The sequence below is a fragment of the Ovis canadensis genome, chromosome 17, assembly GCF_042477335.2.
Source record: "Ovis canadensis isolate MfBH-ARS-UI-01 breed Bighorn chromosome 17, ARS-UI_OviCan_v2, whole genome shotgun sequence".
Classification (NCBI taxonomy): Eukaryota; Metazoa; Chordata; class Mammalia; order Artiodactyla; family Bovidae; genus Ovis; species Ovis canadensis.
The window spans coordinates 54710751-54721848 of record NC_091261.1 but is presented as its reverse complement, the minus strand read 5'-3'; the positions used below and the strand labels follow the sequence as shown (position 1 = coordinate 54721848).

At 50.4% G+C, this 11098-nt stretch overlaps 1 pseudogene; it reads left to right on the top strand.

The window, feature by feature from the left end:
- Positions 1 to 4142: 4142 nt before the first annotated feature.
- On the top strand, positions 4143 to 9916 carry LOC138422289 (zinc finger protein 384-like; annotated as a pseudogene).
- The last annotated feature ends 1182 nt before the right edge of the window (positions 9917 to 11098 follow it).

Here is an 11098-nt window from a genome sequence, read left to right as displayed (position 1 = left end):
GCTGCCCCTTGGGAGCCTGGCCAGTGCTCCAGGGGAGCAGCTGTGGACATCCAGCAACTCGAGTAACAGAGCTTTATCCCTACTGAAGAAGGAGGTCCCCAGAGTTTCCTGGGGGTTCTGCTGAGCTCCCCATGCCCTGTTTGAATAGTTTGGTTGTCAACTTTCTGTATTGGAAGAAGCATCTGAGAAACATTCCTGAAGTCAGAAGTCAAAGGTGGGTCTGTTCTATGCAGGCAGAAGCAGAGTGCAGTCAGGTTCCAGGGTGGGTTCCGGGCAGTGAAGGCCTTTCTCAGAGAGGGGATGTTGCCCTTTGGGCCTCCCACCTGTCCTGTGGCAAGGCCAGAGTTCTCCTCCCAGTAGATGTGGTGAGTGAGGTGTAGGCAACCTCTGGCATTTCTGAGTCTGGGGTTTGCATAGAGGCACGTGCACTGGGGGAGAGCCTGCCAGGCTGGGGCGGGGGTGGTGCCTTGCCCAGGGTTGTGATTCAGTGTGTTTGCCCAGCAAATGTTCTGTTCAATTAAAAGTTTAATGTTCTGACTCCCTGCCCTTCATTCACTTAGCTGTCCTGGACACCTGCCTCTCTCAGGCTGGGCCCACATTTCACAGTGTGAGGGCACTAATCCATGCATCAGGACCCTGGGGATGGACATTCAGATCCTTGCCAATGGCTCTGTTTTATCAACAGTGTCACATGGGCAACTCTGCCCTCTGCCTCTCACCTGGTGTTATGCCCCGGGAATGAGAAATTGCCCTTGAGATGGAAGCAGTGGGCAGGGAAGCACAGGCCCCAGGGCTGGGCTGGTTGCAGCTCCTGGTCCTCCTGTGACACGCTTGAATGGGAACTTTGACAACTAGGACTGTCACCTCCAGGAATGGGCCCTTGACCCACCCTTGCTTTCCCGTCATGTTGGTTGACAGAGGTAATATCATGGGTAATAGAGTCAGGTTTGTGCCCTTGGGGCTCACAGGATAGTGAGGAGGCAGAGGAATAAAGGGGCACTTCCAGGTAGTTGCTGGAAGGTGGGGTGAAGTGGGGGAGCTGCTGAGAACCGAGGACACTTGAAGAGACCCTGTGAGCTTCCCTGGAGGGGACGTCTCAGCTGAGACTGCCTGTGTTCAGCCCCCCACAGCCCTAGGGCCCCCACGCTCACTGTTCCCCCCCCCGTAGCCCCATCCCATCCCATCGTCATTCCCAGAACCGCAGGGCTGAGTGTCAGGAGTGACAGATGTGCAGCTCAGATGGCCACTCACCTTCTAGGTCCCTAAAACTAGGGCCTTTCAGTTTTAAAACATTTATTTGGAAACAGTCGAAACCTTAAGAAAATGTTGAAAATGGAAAACAGGTATCTCATTTTCTTTGAACCGTTTGAGAATAAGTTACTGACCAGATGCCCATCATCACCCTAATGCTTCTGTGTGTTCCCTTCAGATAAGGCATTCTGCATGTCCGCAGCTCCTCCATCAAAATCTGGAAGTCAATCCTAATTGCTAGACCCGGAGGAAGTCCAGTTAGTTGTCCCAATATTGCCCTGAATGAAAGAATCCGCATCCACTCCACAACACGGGCTGCATTTACTCAGCAAATTTCTCAATGCCCTCCCGCCTGTGAAGGTCCCTGGTTTCTCCTGGACTTCCAGGACCTTGACTGGGGGATTACAAACCAGTTTCTGTGCAGAATGTCCCCCAAAGTGGCCATGTAATTTGGGGTATGCATTTGGAAGGGATATCCTAGAAGTAATGCTTGGTCCTTACTGCATCCTCTGGGCCTCACGTGAATCTCGCTCACCCCGTCACTGCCGGTGTTCATCTCCATCACTTGGTTAGGGTGTTCCCAGCCAAGCTTCTCCACTATAGTTACTCCTTTTCTCTTTGTGTAAGTATTTTAGGGGGCAGTGCTCTGAAGCTATGCAAATACCTGTTTCTCATCAAAGTTTGTATTAACTAATTCACTAGTCTCCCTAATCTGCTTACCTAACTCTCAGAATTCATGAGCACTTTACTCTCATTCCCCAGTTCTAGTATCTCAAACATCACCAACTTGCCCCCACAGGCCCATACAGTGTTCACCCCATCACCAAGAGTCACTCTTCAACTTTATGGTTTACCCTTCACCCCATGGTGGTTGGTGTAAATAACTGAGTTCCACGCGCATCATTAACCCGCTTTTATCCACACAGGCTGTCCCCACATGAAGCACACTCTTTAGACTTACTCACCTTCATTCATCCAAATTCTGCACAAAAGGGCAGCACAGTTAGTGAATATTCTTTAGGGTTAGGGGGTCAGGGCTCATAACACCCTGGGCTGCTAAAGGATGTGCCACCCCTCAACTTTCCCAGGAAACATGCAGAGCTCTGGGCCTGTCCAGGTCTCTCCTATGGTCAGCAGAGCCTGGGTGCCCGGCAAGGAGTTACCTGTGTGGCAGCTGGTCACATTAGAGGCAGGACTGTGGTGAACGGGTTGCATGAGGTCCTCCACGGCATTTTCCTCCTTCCCACCTTTGCAGACACTGGGCTCTATCCTGAAAGTCCTAGAGCCCTGACTTGGCAGCTGTATCATGTCTGTTTTGGGGAAAATGGACTAAAGTGTCTGGAGCTGACCCTTGACAGAGAGGACCTCCCGCAGAGAGCCACCTATGTGGGGTCAGATCTGTGGGTGAAGGCAGGAGGCTCCTCCCCCTACCCTCCTCCACTCATCCCCTGGGGGGTTGGGGCTCTGCCCTCAGAGTCCTGTCAGTCAGGCTGCCTGCTCAACCACTTCCCTCCCTGCTTCCTGGCTTGACCCCAGGCCCCTCTGAGAAGAGGCATGTTGGCCCCACAGTCTGTCCTGCCAGCCTGTCTATAAAAGGCCATGGACACTAGTGAGATGCCATGCCCATGTCTTCTCTTTCTGTCTCCCTTACTGAGATCAAGACACAGCGGCTGTTCCAAACTGCTGATGGCAGGTGGAGAGGACTGGAGGGAGATGAAGAGTGGAGCTGGCTACTCCTGGACATTCAGAGCTCCAGGAGGGTGGGGACTGGGTGCAGGGTACAGTGTCAAGCTCCAGGGTGCCACCCCTGTTCCTCCTTGTCCTCATCCTCCCATGGCCCCCAGAAGCAGAGAGCTGTGTCCAGAAGTCCCAGCGAGTCAGGGCCAGAGGGCCCACTCAGCAGTGGGTCAGCCTCTCCCACCACCCACCTTGGTCTGGAGAGAAAGGAACAGAGCAGAGGGTGCTGGTGTCCATCCCTTAGGGCTGCTGTAACAAAGTACCGCAAGGAATTAGTTCCCTGGTGGTGCAGCGGGTAGGACTCTGAGCTCTCACTGCCTAGGATACAAGTTCAGTCCCTGGGTGGGGAACTAAGATCCCACAAGCCATGTGATGCAGCCCAAACAAACAAAACCGCCCAAGGTTCCACAATTTGGGTGACTTAGAACAACAGGAATTTTTGGTCTCATGGTCCTGGAGGCTGGATGTCAATCTAGGTGTTGGAAAGGCCTGAGAGCACCAGGGGAGGATCTGATTCAGGGCTCTCAGCTTCTTAGAGTTCTTGTCTTAGGACAGCATAGCTCCAGCCCTCACAAGGCATTTTCCCGTGTATATGTATGTCCAAATTCCCCCTTTTTATACCAGTACCCCTAGGGTTAGGGCCAACTTGAATGACTTTATCTTGACTCATTTTCATATAATGTCATAGTCATAGGTACTGGGGGTTAGGATTTCAACACATGAATTTCTGGGGTTCATCATTCAACCTATAGCAGTGTTCTTGTCTCTGCCAGCGACCGCCTTCTCCCTGCTGGCCCCAGATGCCATGGCCCTTCCTGGAGCAACCCCATCAGGCTTACTGGGGGCTCCAGGCAGAAGACCCCACCCCTCCTGGCTGCAGGACTTGGGTCTGGAGCTGGAATCTTCTGCCCAGTGAGGGCTGGGAGGAGACTGTTCTGGGGTTGGAGGTGCTGAAGTATTAAAGGTGCTGAGCAAGAGGGCACCTCCCTAGGGGCTTCAGGGTCCCCTATGACCTGGACAGAAAGCACTTGCAGCTCTAGCCCCCCAAGGGGAAAGGAGGGGAAAGCCCCTCCTTCTGTCTGAGACAGGCAGCCCCTCCCCTGTAAGCCTGTGGGGCTCTGGGGTGTGGTGGGAGTGTCAGCGGAGCTGCATCCATGTTGGTGTGGCCAGAGGGCCCAGACTGCGTCCTTCATATCCAGAGAGTGGAGGGTGTGGACGGAAGTGAGGTGCAGACACCATCAACTCTAACCCAGTATAAAAACACTAGCATGGAGCCATCACCCCTTGGAGCCACCCCTGGGGAGTCCCAGGTCAGTGTGTGTATAGGCGGGGCTTCAACTGAATCTGGGCCTCTGCAAGGTTAGATCACTGGGAAACCGGTCCTGTGTGGCCAGCGACCGTGTTCATTGGACTCAGATGCTTGGACCTTGAAAAGTGAAAGTGAAGTCTCTCAGTCACATCCAACTCTTTGCGACTCTATGGACTGTAGCCTAGAAGGCTCCTCCACCCATGGAGTTTTCCAGGCACGAGTACTGGGGTGGGTTGCCGTTTCCTTCTCCAGAGGATCTTCCCCACCCAGGGACTGAACCCAGGTCTCTGGCATTGCAAGCAGATGCTTTTACCATCTGAGCCACGAGGGAAGCTTGCTTGGACCTTGGTGGTGCCCAAGTGAGAAGTCACCCAAAGTTTCGTGGTTGTGGTTGTGGTGAGCCATGCCCCCGACACGTGGGCCCCAAGGCACCTCCGTGTCATCACCTGAGCAGGATGCTACCCTCCGACAGCCGTGCTGTCCCAACCCAAGCTCAGGGACATGGGTGGGAGGGTAGATTGCAGGTGTGGCTCCTGTAGGACACGTGGGGTAGGATGTGGGCATGGGACCTTCGTCCTTGTGTTTTACCCCAGGCTTCTCTTTACCTTCTCACTAGAATTTCAGCAGGACCACAGGCGACCCTTGAGTCAGGCGACTGGGCAACCACCCTCTGTGGTCGTAAGGGAGTAAAGTCTTATGGTCGCCCTCCTGCTCCTGGTTTCGCCTTGGCAGATCCAACCAACTTGCATTGTGTATCAGTATCAGTTCACTTGCTCAGTCGTGTCTGACTCTATGCTACCCCACGAACCCCAGCACACCAGGCTTCCCTGTCCATCACCAACTCCCGGAGTCCACCCAAACCTATGTCCATTGAGTCGGTGATGTCATCCAACCATCTCATCCTCTGTCATCCCCTTCTCCTCCTGCCCTCAATCTTTCCCAGCATTGTGTAGTTCTGCACTATTTCCTGTTGGAAAAAATCCACATGGGAGTAGATCCGAGCAGTTCAAACCTATGTTTTCAAGGGTCAACAGTATTTTACAAAAGCATCCCTGGTTAAGGTGTTCTTCCTCAGGGTGCAGAGTGGCGCTTCTTACAGAAGCCGTCACAGAGGTCCTCCTACAGAGCTGTACATGCACACAGGGACAGGCCAGTCCCACAGCCACCTGAGGGCCAGTGCCCCTGTGCTCTTGCTTGAAAGAGTATTCTCATGTTGATGCTGTTGGAAAAAGTTGACACATTGAAAAGTGTGTGTTAAAACTCACAATATTATTTAAGTTTAAATGTGGTTTTTACACCAAAATGAGAATGTTAAATTTTTTTCTGGTTTTAATGGAAGTAAACTCATTAACAACTTTTCCTTTTTGTTGTGAAAGTCACAGTTTAATAAGCAGTATATTTGTAATACTACAGAAAGTGAGTCTGTTTTGTAAACATGGACATCCTACATTAAATGAAATATGTAATCATATCAAGCTTTGTTATTACAATCAGAATTTGTTAAAGGTCCTTTAACACTCAGCTATTAACTGTGAACCCAAGTGGTCCGGGGTCTTTTCCAGTGGAAGATTTCTAAGCACCATCCCAAGCTTTTCTGTACTAATTGATCTATTTGTGTGTGTGTGCTCAGTAGCTTCACTCCTGTGGTCTGTTTACATTGTCCTTATTTTTAGGTTTGCTTTGTTAATGTGTGTTTTTACCAGGAAACCATCGTTTTTATGAGTAAATCATCATTATCGTCTAGGTTTCCAACTTGAAGCAGTGGATTTCTCTTATTTGACTTCAATTTTTCTTCTCTTTCTGGTTTTCTACAGAATTGTTGCAATTGATGAGCACATACTGATACATTATTTTGAACTGCAATCCATATTTTATTCAAGTTCCCTTCCTTCTACCTTTTTATGTTCCAGGATCCCATCCAGGGCACCACATGACATGCGGTCGTCGTGTCTGTTCAGGCTTTTCTGGCCTTGTACAGTTTTCGAGACTCCCTTTGTTTTGATGCCCATGACCCTGTGGAGGAGGACTGGGCAGGTCCTTTGAGGCTGTCCCATACTGGGATTTACTTGGAGTTTCTCTCACGATTAGATGGGTCATTGGTTTTGTGGAAACAGATCACAGAGGTCAAGGGCTTCCTCACCACTTTGTGTCAAGGGAGCAGAGCAGGCTCTCAAGACACTTATCACTGTTGATGTTAACTTCAGGCACCTAGGTGAGGTCCTTTGTCAGGCTTCCCACTGTGTGTTGAAGCCTTTCCTGGCTGCTCCCGTCAATCCTGACCGCTCCCTTTTCTGAGTTTCTGTAGCTCTGATATTCAAATCACAGTGTAGTCATCTGCCTCCTTCCTGTAGTATCTGTTCTCTGGGAATCACGTGTCTGAGAGTCTCCAGAAAGTTGATAGTTTCGGGGAGAAGGCAATATTCTGCTGTTCCTCCTGGCCCTGGCTCAGCCCTGGACTCATGGTAGGAAGGCGATGTGATTAAATCAAGCTTCGGAATCGAGTCCCCCCAAACTGAGTTCCTCTGCTGAGTTTATGACCCCCCTTTCTATCCTTCTTCCTTTTCTTGTCCCATCTGTGCTCCCCTTAGGACTGAGAAGGATCAAAGAAAATGGGAGGGGAGGTTGAAACCAAGCAGGACTCTGCAGGGCCCTCCCAGGTACAAAAGACCCTCTCTGTCCCCCATTTCTTGTTTGTAGAGAAACGTTTATTCTCCTTGGCCTTTCCTGAGTACCAAAGAGCAGACATGTGTAGTTCCTAGTTAGGAAAGAGAGAATGCAGGCAGGAAGGAAAAGCAGACCCAGATGGTCTTAGAGGAAACAGCCCTCATAATTGCCATTTTTAATGTTTGTGTGTTTCACCGGTTTTCGTGTCCTCAGAGGCAAAACAGCTAGCAGGGAGGAGATGAAGAGGTTGGAGTTAATTGTCATCTTGTGATGTTTCTTAATCGTAGTTTTGAAGGTCAGAATGTCTCTGGGTTTGCAACCGTCTGGCCAAGTGGTCCATGGCTCGGGTGTAGGTGAGCTCACCTTGCTCTGGAGAAACAACCTGACTTTGTGTGTTAATGATGAGACCTGCAACAGCACTGCTAGTCATCTGACCCTGGGGTGAGAGTTCAGTGGGCACAGGGTTGAGGTCAGAGGGCACAAGAAAGTGGGTGAAGTTTTGGATAGAGAGGTTAGTCATGAACTTGGCCTGGGAGCTCAGTTTTAGGGGACATGGTTTCATGGAAGGTTGCTTCTGAGAACAGAGATTAAAGGGGGACTGCAGCACAGGCGAGGGAGACACAGGGATTCTGGTGGTGGGAGAAGAACTTGTAGATCAGAGATCTAAGGAAGAGTTTGGAAGTCTGGCTGATGTGGAGGAAGGAATTTCCCTCCACCTCTTCTGGCTGGTCTTAGATTTAAGTTGATATGAAAACAGATGAACAGGAGAAGGTCACATAAAGGTTTAATAACAGATATACTTGGGAGAGACCCAAGAAAACTGTGTAACTCTCCAAAATGCTCTAAAACCTCACCTTTTCTTTTTTTTTTCAGAGATAATGCATTTATAAACACAGAAATGGTTACAACAAAGGTGGCCATATGAATGGGTATATATACATATATGAATTTTTATATATAAATCTGTCTGGCGACTGACTGTGGGGCTTAGGAAGGTAAGTCCAGTCATCGCATTTCCCCTAAACTCCCCCTTTCTTCAGCTCCTCTTGTGCGGTTTCACAAAGAACTCACAGCTCCTTGGATTGGGAATGGGGAGATAGAGTACAGGGCCTCAGCTGGCAGAGAAGGGGAGAAGCTCCAAGGAAAACCATAACCCACACTTCCTAAGCCCCCTCGACCGCTTTGGGGATCTCTCGCAATCACGTCTAAGCCCTTGCCCCTTTACAGATAAAGGGCATCTGACTCCCCATCTCCTTCCAGCATTAGGTAGGAAGTGAAGTGAGATCCTGAGGGGAGGACAACGGCTCCCAGGATGGGGGTCCTGGAGGAACCTCTATTCTTTTGCCAGCAAGAATAGACCAGGAGGCTGTTTGCATTTAGGGCTCCCTCTTATCTGACATCTGGGAGACCAGCCTCTAGCCCTTTCTCAGCCCAAGTTTGGAGCTTTATAAGGGTAAGGAGAGAGTTAGTGCCCATGCTGGAAATGTCTCTGTGAGGTCATTAGTGAACCCCTTCCCTGAGCACCAGCCCCCAATTTTAAAACCTTGCTTAGGGGGGGAGGCTCCTGGATTACACCACCAGCTCAGAACTCTGCCCATCAGGAGGGCTGACGTTCCTTCCAAAGAGGAGTTGGGAAGAAGGATGGTATCCTGTGAACCAAGTCTGTGCCTGCGGCCCAGGGAGATGGAGCCACGGTCTGTCAAAAAGAAGAGGATTTTTCCCACCAAGAGGAGTTGGGAAAGAAGGGACCAGGACTTCCTTCCCTTCTTCCCAGTGGACAGCAGCACAGGTCTCTATAAGCTCACCAGGTGCACCACCTGGGTGGGGCTGCAGGTGACAGTGAGGCAGATGTCCTTATGATGCTCCACTATCTTATAGGGGTTTAGGTCAAAGGAACACTGGAATGGAGGGTTGGGGTTGCTGTCCTCACATCCCCACCTTGCAAGACTGCCCCAGGAGACTGTTTGGTGACTGTGGCTACTGCTGCTGTGGCAGCTGTGAAGCCTGGGGGGCCTGGCATGGGCCTCAGGACAGACTGAGAACATGATCTTCATTAACAAGATGCAGGATCAGCTGTTGCCAGAGAAGGCTTGTGGGCTGGCTCTGCCCCCTAACCCCACCTTGCTGACAGTGCCTGCCTTGGTGTCCCTGCTCTTGGGCATCAGCATGGACACAGAATCAAAGTCAGACCAGCTGATGCCACAGAACCCAAGACAGACCAGCCAAGTGTCCATTACACAGAACATTACGGTGGTCACTGTGCCATCAACAGATCTGATGACCGCTGGAGTCTCCTGTTCTCAGAGGTGGAGAAGAGAAGTGAGTCAATCAAGTGTCCTGATTTGGTTATCACGTCCCTCTCAGGCTCCCTTGTGGCCACAGCCTCGTTGGCTCAGACCTTCCCCATTTTAGCTCTCATGACTGTCTTATCTCTTCCCCCAGCTCACAAGCCCTGCAGGTAGTCCCTGACCTCTCTAAGGAGGTAGCATTGACCCCCGCAGAGGAAGGAGGTGGTGGTGGAGCTGGCACCATGGCTGCCTCTGGGGCTCAAAGAAGAACCAGGTGCTGGAATCAGGGCTGCCTAAGATGAATGACCCGTATGTTCTTTCCTCTAAGGATGAGGATGGTCATCAGAAAGACAGCAAGACCTTCAGGTGATGGATGTGCTCCCTGACTTTCTACTCAGGTCAGAGATGCAGACCCACTCCAAGTCACACACTGGGGCCAAGCCCCACAAGTGCCCACCCTGTTTCAAGACCTTTGCCAATAGCTCCCACCCAGCCCAGCACATCTGTATCCACTGAGGGGCCAAGCCACCTCAGTTGTAATTTCAGTGGGAAATCCTTCTGCCAGCTCTCTCACCTCCAGCAGCACACCCAAATCCACACCACGGACAAGCTGTACAAATGTGCATACCCAGGCTGTGAGAAAGCCTCACACAACTCCAACCTGTAGGCCCGCAGGCTGCAGCACAACAAAGATAAACCCCTCAGGTGCCACAACTGTCACCAGGCGTACACAGTCGCAACCTCACTGGAGGGGCACCTGTCCACACACACAGGGAAGTAGCCCAAGGTGCACTGTCTGCACGCTATGTGTTGGAAACATGCTTGATGAAACATGCACAAACACGACTCTCCTGATCGCCAGCAGCAGGTGCAGCAGTGGCAGTGACCGTGGTGGCTCAGACCTTCCCGTTAAACATCACCTTCAGCTAAAGACAAAAGAGGAGGTGTAGGGGATAGTGGTTTGGGACCTCAAAGGGGAGGAAGGCAATTCACATGCAGATGGAAAAGCAAATGTTTGGTAAACAAATTGTTGGGCTGCACCTGCAGGCCTGCATGCCCTGTGCTTGCCCAGCCTCAAGACAAGAGAAAAAGCCTGGAGTCAGAGATGGCCACAGAGACATCAGTGGTTTAATGGATGGGGGATCTTACATGTGTGAAGTGAAGCCCTTGAGTGACACCCCACCATGTGTGGTAGAAGGCAAGCAGGACAGCGCAGCAGTCTTCCCTATCCAGGAGGAGTGAAACCGTGTGTAAGCCCCATTTTCTTGTTTTTTGGAGTTAAGGCTGATTCAAGAGTTAACAAGTAGGAAATGTGAAGATGTGGAAACAAAAGAATAACTGTTGAGCTGTGGAACTGGTAACAATTTAGACTATAATTCCGAAACATAGAAGAATTACCCAACTCCAAGTTCCCTAAAAGATACAGATAAAGGCCTGATACAAAGGCCCAAGTTGTTTTTACAGGAAGCAGACTCTCTCCTGACTGCAACACTGTAAACCTAGACAGGTTGAAATCGGAAGGTTGATGATACTTCAAACTTTACCTTGATGCCAACCAATCCGAGGATTGAACATGGGTTGCTTATGCCCTGCTCTGTGAACACTATAAAACTCCTCACTAGCCCCTCCTCCAGGTGGATCACACAGTCTTGAGGTCATTAGCCTGTTGTGAACCCTTTGCCTTGGCTTAAAGCAATAAAAGCTACTTTTTTCTACTTCACCCAAAACTCTCTCTTGTTTCTATTCGGCACCAGTGACAGAGGCCGAGTTTTGTCAACAAGTCTTGATAAGCACAGATTAAAAACCAGTAATATTTTAGGCAAAAAAAAAAAATTGTTTTTCAACTATA